We start from the raw sequence: 23037 nt of genomic DNA on the forward strand, positions 1-23037 counted from the left end.
GTCTCAAGAAACAAGGGAATTTATTTGGACAAATATGTTTTTGGGTTTGTCCTTGCAGAACTTACAGCCAAGATTCTTAATGCAAAATAGAGAGGCCAATAGAGCCATCAATGAGGCACAATGAGGTCACTAATTTTCTCAGAGGATGAGGAACACTTTCAGCAGGCGGGTATGATGGACCTCTAAATTAGACATAAATTAAGGACCATGCTTCTAAATTAAGCATAAATTAAGAACTATGACAATCCTTCAGCACATTAAACCTCTCTTTTTGCATTAGATAATTAATTTTTAACTTTAATATATGCATTACAAAGGTTTATGAATAATTGCATATTTGTGCCTAATATTATTCAGTTTTGTGAAATATTATGAGAATATTGGGTAGATTATGAAGATTTGGAGGAGGAGATAATTTAGGGACTTGCTCTCTACCACAGGAGGATCTCTATTAAATAATAAATCAACAAGAGATTATGGCACAGATTGTGGAACTCCAATGATTGAGAAAATCTAGGAATGTGTTCCGTGCCATTTAATGCAAATTCCTAATATTGGGAACCGAATCCACTAATCAAGGGATTTTGGTGGGGAAAGCTTCCTCCATTCATGGGGAATGATTCCTAATCATTTTGTATAAGTACCAAGTAGAATTTCCTCTAGGGGGAGATTTTGATTAGTCTCCTTTTGGAGAGAACTCGTATTTTTGCAACTCCATTGTATTTTCTTGTAGAGATGTAATTGTATTGATGAAAATAATGAAGATTGGTGTCATGTTAAGCTTCTAAATATTGTTCTCATCCATAGGTCTCTAAGTTTCCATGGGCTTGGCCATCCCAGGAGCCTCAAAGCACTTTTGTATCATTTTCTTTCCTTCTTTTCACTTCTTATTCACATGCATCTCTTGTTTTTATTTCTTTCTATTTCTGCATTTAGTATTAATGATTTCTTGTTGTAGGATTAGTTTAAATTGTTGATGTAAGTTCTTTTGCATGATTAAAAGCATCATTTCATCCTTGTAAAAGATTTGCAAGGTCATCGTAACCATTGAGCTACTTGGATTAGTCTTCTTATTCCCAAATCTAGATTTCTGGAACTCCTTTGTGGCAACTAGCAATATATTTCTTCTATATTTTAGAGCATGCTAACTAGCTTCAATAAAGTTTATTCCACTTGTATTATATCAGAAAAACATTCTATTTAATAACAAAATTCACCCCATTTCATTTTCACTTGATTAGGTCACTAGTTCTCAAATTTTTGATTTTTAGACTAGTACTTTTCTGCTATTTTTTAGTATGGGTTAGCAGAGGTCTTTTTGTGTGACTCAACTTGGAATTGAGACCTAAGACATCCTAGTCAATAAAAAAAAAAATCCCATCCAATTTGGATTTTATTTTCTTGGTCATTTGATGAATTATAATTTTGTATATTAAATCTGTAACATGTTGTACTAAATCAATAACATCCAGGGATCATGTAGGAGAACTAGTACATCCTAGAGGAAATCCTGCAGTGGCTTGTTTTGAGCCCAAATTGAGAAAAATCATAATTGAAGCTAGGATTAGGAACCTACATGACTTCCAAGCCATCAAAATCATTGTACCCCTCTTCCTTCTCACATGTATCCCTTGCCAAAGATCAAGGAAAGATTGACATTTGTAGTTATAAAGAAAAAATATTAAAAAAATAAGTTCTTGTATATTTACACATGCACACCATAATTATTACTCTGTAGATTAGATTTCATTCTCATATTATTTAAAACATCACATGTGACAAATAGGTTTCTTTTGCAAGAAAATTATGTTAATAAGTAGATAGAGGATTTCATGTTACTTTACAAGAATTTTTAAACTCAGTCTTTCATTCCTGCAAATAGGCAACATTTCTTTTCTCTCATGACATCAAAGGAAGGACACATTGTATGTTGCACATATAGTTCCAATAGCGCTTAATTTTTTACGAAGCCTGGGTTGATAATTAAAGTTGATAGCCTTGGGAGTTGCAGCATTGTTGTTGCAATACTGAGGCTCATCACTAACATTGCTTATGTGGATATGTGGCATTACTGAAGATTTCTTTCTCTTTGGTCCTTACTAACTTGTTTATTTTATATGGTAGCCTTATCCAAGTATTCAATAATGTCTAATATGTTTGTCGATCTATGTTTCCATGTTACCAAGAGCTCTATCCAAAAGTTAACCTTATATTTTAGTGTTGCAGATGGAACCACTTCATGAGATTGAATGACTTGATTTATGTTCTTGCACATCAAATAATGCTACATCTTTTATATGCAAAGAATGATGTAAATTTCTCAATGCTTTGTGTTATATCCACTATGCGGTCTTGGTGTTGGAATCATGTGATAAATCCTTGTTTGATTGGAAAGTTATAGCAATGGTGCTCAACTATATTTGTGTTTTATTAGTGTGAATATATATAGGTTATTATTTGATAGTAACCCATATGGAAGCTAATTCATAAATAATAGGATCGTGAACTTGTTTTAATTATGAGTTCACGGGAGCATATCAGAAATCCCTCTCTCCTTGTTGGTTTGTCAGCCTGTTTGTTTCATATAAAGGTTCTCTAAGCCTCCCAATAATGCAAACCCAAGTTCTTAGGTCTATACTTTTACCTTCTTCAGGTTTAGGTCTAAGAAAGCCTTTGTTTACCTTTTGGTGGAGGAGATTACTTTAAGAGCTTCGACAACTTGGTTTATGGATTCTCCTATTAGCAGGATATTTCCTTTAAGCTATAAATATGATGGGAATATATTCCTATATGGATATGTACTCCTTTATATTATTCTGGATAGGTCTATGGATTAGGGTATGCTGATTCATCATCAAAGGAGGCTACAGACCTATGAAATTCTAAATGGATAAGTCCTTGTCCTGAATAGATACATTTTTTTCTATGTGTTGTATATTTGTCATTAAGATTCTGGAGAAAGTATTGTTGTAGTATGCTTTGTAGGGATAACACCAAAATGTGCTACATAAACCATTAACAGATATGGTTACGCTCTGGCACAAGTCCAAATGTTTGTAGAACCACTATGGCTGAGTCATGATCAAAATCCTTTGCAAATGACCATAGGTGAGTTCTATACAACCCAAGTATCAGATAAAACCACCATTACCTCGACTAGATAATAGAGAACACAACATAGGGTAGGTGGAAGATCCCCTCTCTTATGCTAAACCTCATAGTATTATCAATGATATTGAACGAGGTTATCAAGAAATGCAACAGTCAACTTGAAGGGTTGGTTTCTATCCATATGACTAGAACGCGAGAGCTAGAGTTATATCTTGTATGATCAATGGTTGGTAATAAGTGAAGGAAATCAATGGTCGAGGAGAAACCCTCATTGACGTAGGCCTGGAGGCTATGTCCTGAAATATTGCAAATGACTGTGAAAGGAAGAGACTGAGCTGAATCAGCATTGGACTAGCATGGTAGAGTAGGTGGGGTGGAAAAGGATGAGGTGAGTTTCACTCCTCATGTTGGAAAATGGAAAGCCTCAATATTCACACCAAGGGGTTGTTTCAATGGAAAAAGGACTTAAGTTGGGTCTCGCTTCGATGGAGAAACTCGTGCGACAAATGATAGGGAATGGCATGGGATGACATAATCTAGGATGTGGTGCCAAACACGTGAGACCAGAAATTTGTTCATTGGAAAAAAGGTAGACCCACCTTACAGGTCAACTCAGAAGACCAACCCTGGAGTATTCATAAATTCACAAGGAAGGGTCTAGGTAATGGATTCAAATAAGGGGAAGTTTAACAATCATTGAAGGCCTGTCAATTTGGGTCGTATTATGTATAATTGTTTATCAACATAATTCTATTGACGAGGAAAATGTAACAATTATGCCTAATTTTAGACCCCATTTCTATAATAGTACCTTGGATCTTGGGTCAGCACAATTACCACCTCCTTTTAACCAATTTTTTGGTGGGGATTAGGAGGGGGTGTGTTACACTGTAGTATCCATGTCCTTACTTTCATCCCTATATTTATGAATGAAGTTTTTCGTCATTTTTTCCCAAATTATAACAATGTTCCTTTCCAAATTAATAAATCGTATCAAGAATAATGCCCTCAATATAGAGGGAAAAATGTTGATATCTTCAACATATGTGGCATAGTCATAAATTCTACAAACCACTTCAAATTAAAAAATGAAATTGTCAAATTACTTTTTATTAAGTCCAAAAAAATGAGGCACAGTAGAAGGATTGATATTATTCATCCTTGTTTCTCCATTGTTTTCTTGAATGGGGAACTCAAATATATTATATTTTTTCTCTCCATCTTCATCCATGGTAAAATGAAATGAAAACTCCTCACTATGATCAATAAATAGATTTAAAAAAGTTCCTACTAATTAAGGAAACTCAATAAATTGTATAATTATTTATTTGATGCTTATTTAAAAAATCCTCTTGTTGTTGTCCTTTTTCTCAATTTTAGTTGTATTAGTCACACTCGAGATATGTGTTCAAGTTAAAAATATACCAAATCTATCTCTTGGTCGATGCATGCACTCTAATGGGATTTTTTTTTTCTTTCTTTTAAAGTTAGATAGAAATAAAAAAAATTGGCACCTCCCCTACAATGGATCCAAAATGTAGTAGAACAAAGAATTATAGCAAAATGGTTTAACTCCTCCTCGTAACCTTAATCAATATAGTGTTGTGCTTCTTTGGTGAGGTTCTATGCACTTTATATTCAAGTATAGTAGTAAACCTGACATATAAGATTGATGAATGATGTCTAACCTAAGGCTAACTTGAATTTAATATAATCATTTTCTCTTAAGCAATTATGCTCATAACATTCATACTCTCTATTCATGAGAACCATATTAGGCCATAAGGTCACTAAGCTAGTTGATGTAGGATTAACCTAGTAGAGGTATTAATAATAGTAAGGTGAGGTGTGATAAGTTTAACAACTTATTCACTTTTATGTACAATGACCCACCTATAATAACCAATTCAAATGCCATGCATTTAAATTTTAAAGAACATACTAAATTGAAATTAAAGGGTGTAAAATTTAATCCAATAGTAAAATAAATACTCAATTTTATTCCCTTTGCTTCTATATTTTAACTTACCTAAGCTAGTGACCTGCATTCTTATATACCAACTCAAGAGCATGGAATGCAGGAAATGATTATCACTATTTTTTGTGATGAGGTAGATACCATGGATAAGATAATCCAACATAATGTTTGTAGTAATTACTTCAGATTGAAATTAGGTTAAGTTTTGGACATTTAACGGTATGTAGGTGGTTGGTTGTCTAAGTGTTGGCATTGATGTCAAATAAAGCTCAGCCTCATGATTGAGCTTCATGTCTTGGTGGTTTTGAATCCAGATGTGAAGAGGTTGTATCCCTCCTTAAGGTAGAATATAGGCTCACATATCAATTGGACACCCTCCATTGGATAGTTCATAGAATAAGCTTTCCAATAGTACGAGGAAGTCCCAGAATGGACGTTTGGATCAAATGTTAGAGGCAGTTTAAGTTTTGTCTCTCCAAACTAGAAGACAAAGGAAAATGGTTTGGTGTCCTTCGGACACATTTCCAATCAGAGGTCCGACATATTTTACATCAGCATTCATAGTTTCTGAGTATCACACAATGATTGTGAATTTATGATTAGCGATTATCGATATTGCATGTTGGAGGTCTTAGCATATCAACAATCAGAGGAATCCATGGTGCAGCACAACAACTAAGGCAATTCGTCAATTAGCGAATGCTAATTGAGTTAAATTAGACGAGACTGTGCATGTGAGGCCCCTTTCTCTCCCTCAGGCAAGACACATGGAGGCATCCATTTGGTTCTGATGTGGACACATGGCAAGATCCGATTGGTTCCGATAATGCCAACTATCTACTGACGTCAGCATGACATGTTGGTATGGAGAGACTCGTGGCAGGCAGTTTTGGTGTTTTGAGGTAGCCTAATGGGTCATATTCAGATGGAACGTGTCACCACTCGTAAAATAGCACGTGGCGGCAATGATATCACATCAACAATCAATGATCGAAGGTTTGTGATGGTTGGCACATTTGCTACAATGGGGAATCATGGACTTGAGGGCTAACAGGTGGTTGAGAAGTTATAAGGTTACCAAAGGCCCCCAACAAAGCACTGAAAGAAGTAGCACCTTAAGGCTAAGCCCCCGGTCACTTCCCTCAGTCCTATGGTGAGAAGGACACAGTAAGGGCTAAGAGAAAGGATCTTAAAAGTCAGAGATCAGAAATCACAGGTTTGTGGTTGCTGGCACACTGGTCACAAATGAAAAATGCTGATATAGGGGGCTCTGATATGGTTTGTGCTCGGTCATTGAAACAAGTCCCGTGGTGGAGATATAACAGGGGTCTAATGCAAAATGGGCTAGACTTGATCAGAGGTTGGAAATTGACTATTTGTAGTGTTACATCACTACACAATACCGTGATGAAAAGATCTGATATGGTGGTACAAAGAGCCATTAAAGTGTATGAATCGACAATTGTGGTATTGAATGTAGAACAGTAAGGTTGATGGTCGAAGACTTCCTGCACACACATTGTAAATATGAATGAAGAATAGAGACTCCATGAGGATGTACAACGAAATCTATGCAAGCCAGAAATATGCACGGGGAGTCTCTGTGAAAAATATAAGGAGGATTGAGAGTTAACACACAACATCGAGAGTCAACTATATAACATAGAAGTGATCGTCGCCCATCCTTATGAGTTTAATGCAACGAATGAACTGGATTCTGTGTAAATCAATAAAAGAATGGGGAGCCATGCATGGGGTACATGTGTGGGAAGAATTGATGATGACAATGACTACATCGAGCTAAGAGCACCGTAGGAAGAAAAGTGTGAACCTCCATTGACCTAATGGGGATTGTGAGCATACTTGCAAGAGTGCAGAGCCATGATTTGTGTATTGGCAAAGAGTGTGGCAAGGGTAGTGTTGTGGTGAAATAGTGGAGAACCTTGAGGAAAGAAAACATAATGCAGAGCAAGTGTTCCAGTGGGAAGTAAGAGGAAGATTGCCACAAGTGTTCAGAAAGGAGAGTGTAGAAGTTGAATCTGCAGACAACCATTAAGTTGGTATTTTACATGTAATTTGTATGCCTCTATTTTTAGTATGAAAATTTTATGAAATGGTAAAACAATGGTAGTGACAAGTTGGTGCTTTCTAAACAAAATAGTTTGGTGCCTCTTTGAAAGTTGGTTCTTGCTAAAAAAAACGGGGTTGGTGCCTCCAGTCATTGGGTGCTCACGAACAAACATATGTAATTAAGTTGGTGGTTAAATTACATCATAAAACAAGAAACAAATTGGCGGTTTTTTCTCTTTGGGTTTCCACGTGAAAACACTGTGTCAAATGTATGTTGATCATGAGATGGTTGTTTGAGTATGTGCTCTAAAATTTATTAATATTTACTTCTTTATGAATTAATTATTTCACATATGAAAGAATATAAGAAGGAAATATAAGCACAATAAGAAAAGAAAATAAAGAGTTTCTTAAATTACTGATTCACCCTGCACCTTAGTATTTCCTTAATTCCAAAAATTGGTATCAGAGGCAATTTCCTCTAGTAACATTTTAACCGCAAGAAGGTAGATCGTTAAGGAATTATGAATAGGCAAGAGAGTAAAGAAGTTTACATGAGTAGGGTACCAGTATTTGATGGAGCTAATTATGCATTTCAAAAAGTAGGAACGGAGGCATATTTTATCTCGCTAGGGGTAGATGTTTGGAACTCAGTACTAGTAAATTATAATGTCCCAGATATTCCCCCCACAGATGGAGATGGCAAGAAATTGTATTTAAGAAATGGTAAAACTGAGATTTCCATTCGTGCTAGTATGAATCATTTAGAACTCGTGAAGGTTATGCATTGTAAGTCTGCTTATGAGATGTGGGAGAAGCTTAACCAATGTCATAAAGGAGATGAAAAAGTGAAGTAAGAAAAACTTCATATTTTCAAAATGAGGTTTGAAAGCTTGAAGATGATTAAGAATGAAATCATAGCTGAGTATTTCCTCAGAGTTGTTGAAGTAGTTAATATGATTAGAGTACTTGGTGAGGACGTTAAGGAATATTTTATCTTTCAAAAAGTATTAAGATATCTACCCATGAGATTTAATGACAAGATCATAGCTATAGAGGAAATGGTCAACCTAAATGTTCTCAAGATGGATCAGCTACATGGTACTATCACAACCTATGAGATGAGAGTAGGAATGGAGAAATATAAACCAAAGGAAGTTGAATTCAAAGTATCCAATAAGGGTAAGGAACATAGAGTTCATCAAGGCTTATCTAGTAGTGAATCTGATCAGGATCTTGCTCAACTAGCCATAAAGTTGAAGTGAGGCTCTGGTAAATATAAAGGGAAGTTTCCCTTTAAGTGTTTCGATTGTGGAAGAGTTGGACATTTCTCTTCCAAATTTCCTTACAAAGAGGGGACTGAAAGAGAAGAAGGTCTGGAATTTAGAAATAGGTCTCAGAGATTTCAGAAGAAGAAACCATACAAGAATAAGTGGTTCTATTGCAAAGATGATAGTTCAGACTTGGAATCAAACTATGAAGACTCATCGAAAAAAGAGTCAAATGAGTATCTTCTTATGGCCCTCGAAACAAACTCCAAGAAATAGGGTCTTATGGACTCTGAAGAGGAAGAAGAGGAAGGAATGGTAGACCTTGAGGGAGAACTCATCAGTGCCCTTCGTGAGTTGAAGAAAACAAGGAAGAAAAACAAGAAGCTAAAGGAACAATTGTAGTATGTAGAATAAGGAATGTATAACTTAGATAATGAGGCGTTTTCATATCAAAAAGAAAAACTTGAAGAGGATATCAAGAGGTAGGATAGTCTAGCTCTTCTGCTGAAAGGAGAACAAGGAAATTGTGAGAGATTGGAAGAGGAGGACAAGCAGCTGAAACAAGAGTTGCTCAAGTCGAAAAGGGAAAAGACCTCAAGAATTGGAAAATATGATTTTTTGTCTTTGAAGGTTGAACTGGAGGAGGAAAAATGAAAGGCAAAGGTGCTTCAAGATATCATTCAAGAATGGGAAGAAAATTGTTAGTGTCTTGAAGCAGAGATTGTCTCTCTAAGAAATGATCTTGAAAAAGAAAATATTGAGAAGGGTCTAAATGAGAAATTTGTTGAAGGGACTAGAAGACTAAATCATATTCTGAGTTGTCAAAGGCCCTCAGGAATCAAAATTGGATTGGGGTACTCTAAGGTATAAGAATCTTCTCTCAAGAAGAAGAAGATAAAATCCATGTCCACAGGAGTTGAAGAACCACAGGGTCATAGGAAGAATCATCATGAAAGAGTTCATGAAGACAAAAGAGAAGCCATATAAAGAGGAGCTCATCTATGGAAACCAAACAGTCAGTTGACTAAGGTATTTTTCTACTAAAATACATAATGGTTTTAACAATAGGTGTGGCTACCTGTTTTATGGTCATTTCTATAAGTGTCATATGTTTGGAAACGAAGCCATTTTTTATAGAAGTGTCAAAGTTGAAAGAGATGAAAATATTAGATTTAATACACACTGGATTGCTAAGTCTCAAGATTCATCTCCTAGGAATTAGAATGTCTTCTCACCCTACAAAGTAAATTCCAATGCTTTAAATGTAATAACTCCAGGCACAAGGCGAGTGAGTGTAGAAGAAGGTTTGAATACTTATCTAAATCTCAAACTGATAGACATACTCACATAGAAAAGGATAAAAGAAGTTGGAAACAAAAGACCAAAAAGAGCATGCCATGTGGGCTCGCCTTATCAGTGCATGATAAAGAAAACAAATGGCATGTAGATAATGGTTGTTCCAAACACATGACTCAAGACAAGAGCAATTGTCTCTCACTAAAATAAAAAGACAGAGGAGGCAATGTCACCTTTCGCAAGAACACTCTAGCAAGAGTCAAAGGAAAAGAAGTGGCCAGTCTTGATCATAAGACAAAAGCACAGAATGTGTTGTATGTGGAAGGCCTCAAATACAATATGCTAAGTGTTAGATAGATGTGTGACAACGACTATGATGTGACACTCTAATCTAAAGATTGTGAGTTCCGAAATATAAGAAATGGAAAACTAATGGGGAAGGCAATCTGGACTTACAATAACATTTATGTCTTCAATGATTCAAGGGTCAGATGTTACTTGAGAAAAACTAGCGAAGCACGACTATGGCATAAGAGGGTCGGACAAATGAATTTTGATAGCCTGATAAGGATAAGCAAGATAGGTGCAATAAAAGGATTACCTAAATTGTCAAGGCCTAATAACTCCATCTGCAAGTCATGTCAATTTGGTAAGCAAACTATGACTCATTTCAAAACAAAAGAGTTCTCCTCATCCAGACCTCAGCAGCTTATTCACACAGATGCCTATGCCCCCACAATAACAAAAACATCAAAAGGAGAAAAGTACTTCCTGTTTTTCATTGATGATTACACGAGGGCTACTTGGATTCTTCTCCTAAAAGAAAAGTTAGAAGCATTTGAGAACTTAAAGAAGTTTAAGGCTCAGGTAGAGAATGAGAAAGATCTGAAGATAAAATGCTTGAGATCAGACAGAGGGTGAGAGTTCACCTAAAAATAGTTTGAAGAATTATGTGAAGAGCAAGGTATTAGAAGGTCATTCTTAGTGGTCTGAACTCCTCAACAAAATGGAGATGTGAAGAGGAAAAACCGAACAATCGAAGAAATGGTCAGAGCGATGTTAGATGAAGTAGGAGTGGCTCGCCACTTCTAGGGATAAGTAGCTTAGACAGCAATATACTTGTCAAACATAACTCATCTCAGGCCTAAGAGTAATAGAAATCCATATGAATTATGGAAGGGTAGACCCGCATTAGTTAAACACCTCAAGGTGTTTGGGAGAAAGTGCTTCATTAAACGAAATGAAAATAACCTTGGGAAGATTCACTCATGCATTGATGGAGGAATACTACTTAGACATTGTATTCAAATCAAGGGTACATATGTTACAACAAGAGGACAAGGAAGATAGAAGTCTGCATTGACATAATGGTTGATGAAGTAGGCTCACAACCTAAACCCTCCGAAAGTAACTTGGAGTTAGATTATGAAGAGAGTTCGGAGTTGAGGGATGTGGATCTGAATCAAACAAATTCATACAATGAAGGTGAGGAAGCAAGCACATCTTCAAGGCCAAAAATTCCTTCCATGTATTTGCAAAAGAGCACCGTGAGATCATCTTCTTGCTGATCAAAGAAAGGGTGTCCAGACCATAAGGAGACTCGTGGTAAATACAAATCATGCAAATTTGGCTCTACTATCACAAATAGAACCCAAAACGTTGTATCAAGCAAGTGAAGATAAGTTCTAGGTGAAAGGCATGAATGAAGAGCTACACCAAATTGAAAATAATGAAACATGGGAGCCTATCAAAAGACCAAAAGAGAAAAATGTTATTAGAACCAAGTGGGTTTTCAAGAATAAGCTGAATCAAAAAGATCAACTAATTAGGAACAAAGCTCAGTTGGTTTACAAAGGGTATGCCCAGAGAGAAGTGGTAGAACTTGAAGAAACCTTTGCGCCAGTAGCCCGACTAGAATCCATAAGAATCTTCCTTGCTCTTTCCATTCATAAGAACATCAAAGTTTATCAGATGGATGTAAATTCTTCCTTTCTCAATGGATACTTAAAAGAGGACGTTTACATTGAGCAGCCTGAAGGTTTTATGCTCTCCTCTAATGAAGGGATTGTATGAAAATTTAAGAAGGCTCTGTATGGTTTGAAACAGGCCCCTAAAGCCTAGTATGAAATGCTAGACAAGTATCTCCAATAATAAGGTTTTAGGAAAGGCTTAGTTGACAACAATCCCTATGTAAAATATGAATATGATCATCTACTGATAGTGGTTGTGTATGTGGATGACATTATATTTGGTAGCGATGTGGAGCATTTGGGGCATCTGTTTGCAAATTGTATGTAAGCACAATTTTAATTGTCCATGATTGATGAGCTATCCTTCTTCTTAGGTATGCAAATTACTTAGGCCCCGTGAGGAGGTTTTATATCTCAATCTAAATACCTCAAGGAAACTTTGAAGAATTTTGGAATGGAGGACTTCAAACATATCAGCACACTGATGACTACACGCTATAAATTGTGCAAGTAAGAGGCAATGCCATAGGTAAATTAGATTGAATACAGATCAATTATAGGAAGCTTATTATATCTGACACCTTCAAGGACAGATATCACGCAAGCAGTGGGAATTGTGGCAATATTTCAGGCTTGTCTATGAGAAAGTCATGTGGTCATTGTTAAGAGGATTTTGAAATTTCTTCAAGGTACAACAGAGTATTGGTTATAGTATCCCAAGAGTAAAGACTTCAATATGAAGGCCTACACAGATGCAAATCAGGTTGGAAGTCTAGATGAAAGGAAGAGTACTTCTGGTGCAACTTTCTTTTTCGGTGACTGTTTAGTATCGTGGGTTAGCAAGAAGTAAGGCTCCATCTCTCTATCGACTACTGAAGAAGAATATATTGCTACTATGACTTGTTGTACACAAATTCTATGGATGAAGAAAAACTTAAAGGATATACAGGTAGATCTTCCTAATCCCATTCCAATAATGTCTGACAACACTAGTGAAATCAACATCTTAAGAAATCTAGCCATCCATTCAAAAATTTATGGTACTTCATCTCTCCCTCTCAATAATCAATCCAAGCATGCTTGTAAAATATTCAAAACTTCATAGGGAGAGATTAACACATCGGCTACTTGTTCAACTATTGAAACATCTAGTAGCTTCACAGCCCCAATCAATATAAAACTTCCAATGCATATTTCTTGTTTGCTTGGAAGAAACTCCAAGGTCTTCAACTATTTTAACGGCTTATGTTATCATAATATCCAAACTCATCTCGATGGAAGCTTCATTCATCAACTTCTCGAGCAGCACTAAACTTAGCCTCAACACTTTCCAGCACATCCAAGTCTTGTTTGCAACTTCATTAATCATGAGTAATCATCTATAGTTATTTAGCAATTCTTCAATCTCATTCCTTCTTTAAGGTATTTACTATAGTTGTCACCATATGCCCTCCCTCTCAACTTGGGCGATATACTATTTCTTTATCTAAGCTTCCTCTAGGGGACAAGTCTAACTAAAACCTATTTCTTCTAGGCACACAGGATCTTTTATTTCTAATACTCATTCCTTTTATATTTACAAGGTCATTGTTCAAAGTAAACTTCAATGTCATCAAATCCATCTTTCCTTCATGCTCAACATCATTATCAAGTTATCATCAAATATGAGGTAGGTAAATTGAAATCAGAGATACCCACTATGTGACCTAGAATACTACAGAGTATTATATTAGTCAAATTATAAATGGAGCCTCAAGACATATGACAGGAGAAAGTGGTCAACTAAAAAAATTATCAAAAGGATCATCATCTCATTTAGTGGATCTTGGAGATAACAATAGCTATGAAATCAAAGGTCACCTCATTGAAACTAGAAGATGGTGGAAAGCTTCATCTGAAAGGCATCCTCTATGTTCCATGTTTGAAAAATAATTTAGAAATTATTTGATATGATGATGAAAAATAAATAATACTATGATTAAAAATGACAAATACCCTCCCTTTGGGATCTAGACATCAATATAGATCTCAATATTAACCAAGCCACATTGTTCTCCTAATACATGCAACTTTATGGTACGTCATCTATCCCTTTCAACCAAATGAGAGATCTCCACCAATCTGAGCATGCTTCTAAAATATTTGAACTTCGTATGGGGAGATTCGCACTTGTATAATCACAACCCCAATTAGTAAAATTTCAATATATACGTTCTTATATTCTAGCACAACACTTTGAAGTCTTGAACTATTTTGATGCTTCTTAGGTGGTCATATTATCCTAACACATATCAACAAAAAATTCCTTCTTCAATCTTTCCAGGAGCACTAAACTCAACCTTAGCACTATCCAACACATCCAAGTCTTGTTTACAACTTCATTAGTCACAAATAATCAGCTATAGTTCTTTAGCCATTCTCTGGTCTCATTATTTCTTTAAGCTCTTCACTATATCTGTCACAATATGCCTCCCTCTCAAATGGGGAGATAAACTCTTTATTTATCTAAGATTCTTCTTACCTGGGGGACAAGTCCAACAAAAAATTATTTCTTCTAGCCACACAAGCTTTTGTATTCATATCGTGAGAGAAAATTTGACCTTCTAGAACTTCATTCCTTTTATCCTTACAAGGTCACCAATCAATGTAAAATTTAATGTCATATTATTAGTATGTGACCCAAACTTTCACAATGATTGAAATTCTAATGTTCAAGATAAATCAATATTTACTCTCTCTATGATAAAACCTAACCATCTTTTACGATCAAACACAGATTAGTCCTGTGGTCATTTTTGGATAGATTCTTGATCAAACAAAGTCATATCTTCTTTCAAACATAGCAGAACAAAACTCGGTCAAATGGTAGTGTCTTTGAGATCATCAATCTTCAAATTTTTGTCCTCCTTGACGTCACACATGAGAACAAAAATAATAAGAGTATGAGATCCAGATTGTCCAATTTGAGGAGGTTGACTTGACTATAATAGTCGGGTTGACTTGACTGTTTGGGGCCTACATGAAGCCCAAAATTAATAATTAAATTTCCATTTTGTTTATTTTTTTAGCCAATTTAAGAACCCTATTTAGCATGCAGGAATACCTCCCACTGCTAAACAAAAATAACCACTCTCTCTGAGAATGGGAGGTATTCTTCAACAATATATTTCCTTTTAGAAATTCTCCTTCGTAATTAAAGTTCATGAACTCATAGATCAATCCATATTAGAGTGGGAAAAGTAATTTCTGACATGCACATTTTATAAATCATTCAATCTTCTAGGGTAATTTCCCAAAAAAATTTATGGCTTTTGTTAGTTTCTCTTGGTCAAAATCATTTATGACCTATTCAAGTCCCTTTTGGTAGTCAAGTCCATATGCCCCTCCTTTTTCTTAAATTTTCCTTTCACCTAACGAGGGTCCTTTATGGATTTTCAAATGAATTTCATTTATTTTTTTGGGTGAAAATCCATTATCACCTACACAAGTCCATCTGGTAGCCAATTCCATCTGGCTTCCAGAAGATTTTCCCAATTTTATAACTTCCTTGGAATTATGCATCTTTTGGTAAAATTCGATTATGACCTAGCCAAGTCCATTTAACTTTCAAAAGATTCCTTGATTTTTATTAAGGACATCATTGCTCCCTCTTAATGAGGAAAGAATATTCTTTTAGCAATTTACTCATATATGTATTAGAGCTCCATAGCTGCTTCTACACCATGCCTTGAATAAAATGAATTGGTCATGTCCATCTTTCCTCTCATTCTCAACTATGTCATGTCTTGCAATACACAATGCAATATATAGAAATTTACTTTTAGTTGAGTAAAGAGACTCATTCTACATGTCTTGCAATACACACTATAATATATAGAAATTTGCTTTCAGTTGAGCCTAGAGACTCATTCTACAACCCAGTATGATGTGTAAAGATAAACATGGTTTAATAAGATTATCATAAGTGAAGTAGTTTTTCCAAAATGCTCTTATGTCCTCTGTTCTTTCTAAAATTCTAGCCTCTCTTTATCATATTCAATTTTACTACACAGTTACTTATTGCTCTTCTAGTATCCACTGCATTTGTCTTAATTCGACCATATATTGTTTAGAGTGTTCTTTACAAATCAAGTATCTCGTGTTGATCAAGTTAACATATGCATCATAACGTCCTCAAATCTATATCTTCTAATCAAGAAATTCTTTATGTCAAATTTCCAATGCCAAATGAAACAGATTATTGTGGTAGTTCCAATTACTACCTCTGTCAGAGAAGTAGTTCCCCCGCGTTTGTATCTGTATCTTCTAATCAAGACATTCTTCATGTCAAATTTCCAATGCCAAATGAAACAGATTATTGTGGTAGTTCCAATTACTACCTTTGTTAGAGAAGTAGTTCCCCTGCATTTGTATCTATATCTTCTAATCAAGACATTCTTCATGTCAAATTTCTAATGCCAAATGAAACAAATTATTTTGGTAGTTCCAATTACTACCTCTGTCAGATAAGTAGTTCCCCTGCGTGCGTTATGAATTCAAGTCCTTCTATCATTGTAGGAAGGTTCTTTTTGCACTACTATTTTTTGTGTTAGGAAGCCCTTCTGCTTACTAGACATGATTTCTTCAAGTAGGACATATTGTTCTTCAATAATCTCAACTTTTTGGAATCCTTTTTGAACAATGAGCATCGTAATAATAACCAATGGCAGACAAAAAAATAGAGACTAAAATAATCTGAAAGCAATTACGAAGCGTATCTATGTATGTAACTCCGTTTGTCGACCACGATGGTGTTTGCACTGCAGTCGGTGTAGCTGCGGATGATGGGGAAGGTGTTCCAACAGTTGGTGTTGTGGGAGCGGTCAATGATGGGGAAGGTGATCCAACAGTTGGTGCGGTGGGGCCGGCCGATGATGGGGACAGCGATTGAACAGTTGGTGTAGTGGGAGGGGCCGATGATGATGGAGAATGGGCGGGTGAGGGGGATTGTAACGCCCTGTGGTCATCGAGCGACTGGGCATGCACTCCACCCACTCTGCGAATTGACTAAGGCATGAAAAAGTGCGACAGGGCGACCAAAGGCGTGACATATATTTATGTGGACGAATTGGCGTTTGAGTTTATAGGGGCGAGTCGAGGGGAGCTCGTCCGCAAGCCGACTGAGGAGTCTAGCCAAATGGAGGGTGAACCGGTGGGGCGGTCCCACACCATGTGCGGGCCAAACACACAACGGCATTACAAATCGTTTGAAGGCATGGCGGTTGGAGGCATGTGGAAGGGTCGGCTGAGGGCGCGACCTCCACACAACATACCATATATACATGCGATGAAGTTGTAGCATTTCACCATCGGACTTCGGCGTTCGACCAAGAGCAAAGGGTGCGAAAGGAAGTAGGAAGCCACAGCGGAGGTGCAGGTCTATGCGCCCGCCCGTCGGGCAAGCCTACACGAAGAATTGGCACAGTAATGTTCGATTGAGGTGCAGGTGGAGGGCGTTCTAAGGCGCCCGCCCACCGAAGTGTTGAACGGACTTTGGATTGTATATTGGGCAATGGAGCGTGCACGGGCGCGCCCGCCCGAGTTGGCAAAGGGAGTTCGTGTGTTGTTAAATGGTTGGTGGGTGAGACCACCATGTGGTCATGCACGGGTGGGCGCCCAACCATGTTGTAACGCCGGTCGAGTTATACTCCCGATCACTTGTAAAAATTCTTCATATATAATAAAAGAATTCTCTTTTCATATGATGTGTTCATGCTGCTGTTCTATGATGTTCTTATATTAATGGTTTCCACACATTAATATGTTATTCATGGTTAATGATGAATGTTAAGGCGTAGTTCGTAAAGTAAGTTAACAATGAAAGATGTTGGTTACTTAGGCGGTGTCGCACCCGACCAATTTAAGGAAAAAAAGAATTGGGGGCGTGACAGGTGGTATCAAAGCAGGTTCACAGGTGGTGAAGCCATTGCTTGATGAATGCAGAGAACAGACATGTATGCAAGGAAAAGTTATGGAGAAATCGTGGATTAACAGTCTGGGTTTCGTGGACTTGATGGTTCATGGCAAGACCATTCAAGCACTGGTGGACATGGGGGCCACTCATAACTTCATGAAGACACGGTTAGTAAAAGAGGTTGGACTGATGATCTTCTCATCGAATGTGGAGGTCAAGGCAGTGAACTCTAAAGCTAAAGTGGCGGGTTTGACACACAAAGTGCCTATGCAGATAAAACACTGGAAGGGTCAGTTGGACTTCACGGTGATGGAGATGAACGACTTCGATATGATACTCGGATAGGATTTCTTAAAGGGAAACAGGGCTATTGTTGTCCCCTTTTGTGATGAGGTGGTGCTGGTTGGACAGTCACAAACTTGGACTTTGCCCACTCATAGGCAAAGGAGGGAAGTCAAGGTGCAACATGTTTCGGCACTAAGTTTGGAGAAGGCTATGAAGGAATCAGATAAGGAGAAATATGTGGTGATGTTCAAGGATGTCGAAGGTGATGGAGTGGGGACGCCTGTTCCAGCCGAGATTTCTGAGGTACTGACCAAATATGCGGATTTGATGCTTGATGAGCTACCAAAGAAGCTTCCACCAAGGTGTGCAGTGGACCATAGCATTGAACTTGAGCCAGGAAAGCAACCCCCAGCTAAAGCACCTTATCGATTGTCAGGACTTGAGTTGGAGGAATTGAAACGACAGCTAAAGGAGTTAGCTGATGTAAGTTTCATTAGACCTTCAAGGTCCCCTTATGGAGCTCCGGTATTATTTCAGTGGAAGAAGGATTCGAATGAGCTACAAATGTGCTTTGATTACCGTGCATTGAACAAGCAAACGGTAAGGAACAGGTATCCTTTGCCATTGGCTGCTGATTTCTTTGACAAGCTTGCGAAAGCCCAAGTGTTTTTCAAGCTAGACTTGAGGCATGGGTATTATTAGGTGCGGATAGCTGAAGGAGACGAAAAGAAGACTGTGATAGTAACAAGGTATGGTAGATTTGAATTCCTTGTTATGCCATTCGGGTTGTGCAATGCTCCTGCTACGTTTTGCACTTTGATGAATGATGTCCTACGATCATACTTGGATTCGTTCGTAGTAGTGTAATTGGACGATATAGTGGTGTTCAGTGACAACATGGAGGATCATAAGAAGCACTTGGCGATGGTGTTCGAGGCACTGAGGGCAAATCAGTCGTTCTTGAAGAAGTCTAAGTGTGTGTTCGCTCATACCGAGATTCCGTTCCTTGGGCACATTATTGGTCAAGGGTACATACGGATGGAGCTGAGCAAAGTGAAGGCGATCGAGGACTGGGTTGAACCAAAGAATGTCCATGAGATGAGGGTTTTTTTGGGCATGACCAACTAGCAACGGAAGTTTGTAGAGGGGTACTCCAAGGTAGCATCATCACTAACAGACCTATTGAAGAAAGACAAGAGGTGGAGTTGGACGGATAAATGTCAGAAGGCATTTGATGACTTGAATAAGAGGATGGTTACAACACCAATACTGAAGTTTCCAGACTTCGAGCAATCGTTTGAGGTACACACAAATGCTTCAGATTTTGCCATAGGAGGGGTTCTTATGCAGGATGGGCATCCGGTGGCGTATGAGAGTCGGAAGTTGCAGGATAGAGAATGAAGGTATCCGGTCCATGAGAAGGAGATGACTGCAGTCATTCACTGTCTTCATGTGTGGAGACATTACCTGATTGGGAAGCTGTTTGTTGTCAAGACGGACAACGTTGCAGCAAGTTATTTTGCATCATAACCGAAGCTTTCAAAGCAAGCTCGTTGTCAGGACTTCTTGGCAGAATTCGACATGACTATCGAGTATAGACCGGGAAGACACAATGCGGTAGCAGATGCCCTTCGCAAGAAGGGACAACTTGCGGCATTGGAGGGAGAAGACTGGGCAGCTAGGAGTAGAATTCGAGTTCAGATGTTAGAAGAGATGCAGAATAAGCTCAGGGAAAGTGTTGAGACCGATACTTTGGCACAGATTATAGTGAAGCAGATAAAGGAGGGGAAGACACAAAAGTTCTTTCTATGAGATGGGTTCTTGTTCTTTGGAAACCGACTCTATGTTCCAAAGTCATATGGACTCAGTAGGCACCTTTTGAAGGAGTGCCACGACTCACCATGGGCTAGCCACCCAGGGCAGCGTCGTTCTTTCGCATTGTTGGAGAGAAGATTCTTTTGGGAGAAGATGCGAGAGGATGTAGAGGAGTATGTACATACATGCATCATTTGTCAGCAGGACAAATCGGATACTCAGAGGCAAGGAGGACTGTTGCAGTCTTTACCGATTCCTGAGAGACCATGGATGAGTGTCTTGATGAACTTCATCACTCAGTTGCCACAGGTTCAGGGGTATAATGGGATAATAGTCATGGTTGATCGTTTTTCCAAGTATGTTGTCTTTGTTCCAACAAAGATACCTTATGGAGTCGAGTGGACTGCGGAGTTGTTCTTTAAGAACATAGTGAAGTATTGGGGGATGCCATTAAGCATCGTGTCGGACCGAGATCCACATTTTACAGGCAGATTTTGGACCACATTGTTCAAGTTAGTCGGGACAGAGTTGTTGATGAGTTCGAGTTACCATCCGCAGACAGATGGGCAGACCGAGAGGATCAACGCATTGCTGGAGGACTACTTGAGACATTATGTGACGGCTGATCAGAAGAATTGGCCTGAACTCTTGGATATTGCTCAGTTTAGCTACAATATTCAAAAGAGTTCTGCAACGGGGTATAGTCCATTTGAGTTGGTGAATGGGCAGATGCCGGTTGCACTGCATACCGTAGTGACAGGAGGTTTCTTGAGGAGTCCTCATGTGAAGAAATTCATGAAGGCTTGGGATGAGACCTTGGAGTTGGCACGGTTGTGCTTGCACGAAGCTGCAAGGAGAATGAAGAAATGGGTTGATCGAGGAAGACGAGATGTGCACTTCAGTATGGGAGATATGGTGTTTCTCACGATTACTGGCGAGCAGTTTCAGCTAGCCAAGGGGACTGTGAGCAAACTAACACAGAAGTATGAGGGACCATTCCAAGTTAAGAAGAGAGTGGGGGAAGTTGCTTACGAGCTGGAGCTTCCGCACCATATGCATATGAAGCATCCAGTTTTTCACATGAGTCAGTTGAAGAGATGCATACTTGATGCTGATCATCCAGAGAGAGCTGAACCGCCGAGAGGACCAGCCGGGATTGTGGACAAGCTAGCACTGGAGTTGGATAAGATTTTGAGCTACAGAACTACAGGGATTGGCTGCCACATGAAACGGGAGTATCTTGTCAGATGGAAGAATGCACCATAGGAAGAAAGCTGGGAATTAGAGGACTCACTTTGGAGATGGAAGAAGAAGATTGCGAAGTATGAACAAAAGATACTGAGGCAGTTGAGATTGTCGAGGGCGACAATGATTTCGAGTGGGGGAGGATGTAATGCCCTGCGTCATCGGGCGACCAAGCGCGCGCTCCACCCACTCCGTGAATTGACTAAGGCATGAAAAAGTGCGACAAGGCGACCAAAGGCGTGACATATATTTATGTGGACGAATTGGCGTTTGAGTTTATAGGGGCGAGTTGATGGGAGCTCGTCCGCAAGCCGACCGAGGAGCGTAGCCAAACGGAGGGTGAACCGGTGGGGCGGTCCTGCGCCATGGGCGAGCCAACCACACGATGGCATTACAAATCGTTTGAAGGCACAATGGTTGGAGACATGTGGAAGGGTCAGCCGAGGGCGCAACCTCCACACAACATACCATATATACATGTGATGAAGTCATAGCATTTCACCATCGGACTTCGGGTTCAACTAAGAGCAAAGGGTGCGAAAGGGTGCAAAGGGTGCGGAGGTGTAGGTCTATGCGCCCACCCACTAGGCATGCCTACACAAGGTAATGTTCGATTGAGGCACGGGTGGAGGGCGTTCTAAGGCGCCCACCCGCCGATGTGTTGAATGGACTTTGGATTGTATATTGGGCGGTGGAGCGTGCATGGGCGCGCCCGCCCGAGTTGGTAACGAGAGTTCGTGTGTTGTTAAACGGTTGGTGGGTGAGACCACGGTGCAGTCCTGCACGGGTGGGCGCCTAACCATGTTGTAACGCTGGTCAAGTTATACTCTCGTTCACTTGAAAAATTCTTCATATATAATAAAATAATTCTCTTTGCATATGATGTGTTCATACTGCTGTTCTATGATGTTCTTATATTAATAATTTCCGCACATTAATATGTTATTCATGGTTAATAATGAATGTTAAGGCGTAGTTCGTAAAGTAAGTTAACAATGAAAGATGTTGGTTACTTAAGCGGTGCCGCACCCGGCCAATTTAAGGAAAAACAAATTGGGGGCGTGACAGGGATGCCGCTAAGGAAAAACGAATTGGGGGCGTGACAGGGATGCCGCTGTTCCGGTCTTCTTCGAAGCGGATGCGGCGCCAACGGTGATAGTGACTTCCATGCCGGCGGAGCGGTGACCCGAGATTCCGCAGATGTAATACTTGGCACCCGTGCTGTCCAATGTAATGCTATCGTTTCCACTGGTGTGTGTTGCCAACGGATTACTAGTGGTGCACGAATCGTACGCCGCCTTGTTCACCACCAGCACAGTGTGCGTGCCGGGCGTGTATTTGAACACCGCATGATTATATTCAATCATCACTCGTTAATATATATCTTCAGTTGCAACAGTATCATCAAATATTCATTTTGGGTCTAATTGAGTTTGTCGCCTACAACAAATCTTTTGCCAGAACCCGAGGTCTTATAGTTGACGCCCAGATTCCACTGTGCGCTGTCGCCGACGGTGTAGTCAGTAGCCAAACAATTAAATGGCAAAACCATCATCGCCATTGCCATCACAACTACAATCCACAGTCTCTGCTGCTCCATATCTCCCGCTAAAATTACTGCCAATATCCGCCATCGAAACAAACAAATTAAAAAGCCATACATGAGAATTTCTAAGAAGATACATCAGAAGGTCACTGCGTTCTACCATCAAAAGTAACAGGTTATGCAACAATACAGATGGGCATATCTAAACAAGAGTGTTATGCACAGCCGACCCACAAAATCTCTGGCACATACCCATGAGGTTCCCTTTCCCACGAGGAAAGCTCCAATTTTCTTACCACCCAATCAAGTTTAATGGCGAACGAAGTCCACCAAAAACACGTATAAGCACTTTTGTTTGAATACGTCTTCCTCTAGTCATTCATTTACCGGAATATTTTATGGAGGTTCTTTTATATGTTTGGCCATAATAGTTTACTCTGCTATCTAACTTATAATATTACAAGGAAAATGTCAACAAATGGCGACCACCCCCGCGT

The 23037-nt window shown here is 38.8% G+C and overlaps 1 pseudogene; it reads right to left on the reverse strand.

Moving 5' to 3' along the window:
* Positions 1-22070: 22070 nt before the first annotated feature.
* Positions 22071-22594, reverse strand: LOC149266632 (mavicyanin pseudogene; annotated as a pseudogene).
* Positions 22595-23037: the final 443 nt, after the last annotated feature.

This window comes from Pinus tabuliformis, chromosome 6 (assembly GCF_031772625.1).
Source record: "Pinus tabuliformis cultivar Carrire ecotype Pingquan chromosome 6, CPIR1, whole genome shotgun sequence".
Classification (NCBI taxonomy): Eukaryota; Viridiplantae; Streptophyta; class Pinopsida; order Pinales; family Pinaceae; genus Pinus; species Pinus tabuliformis.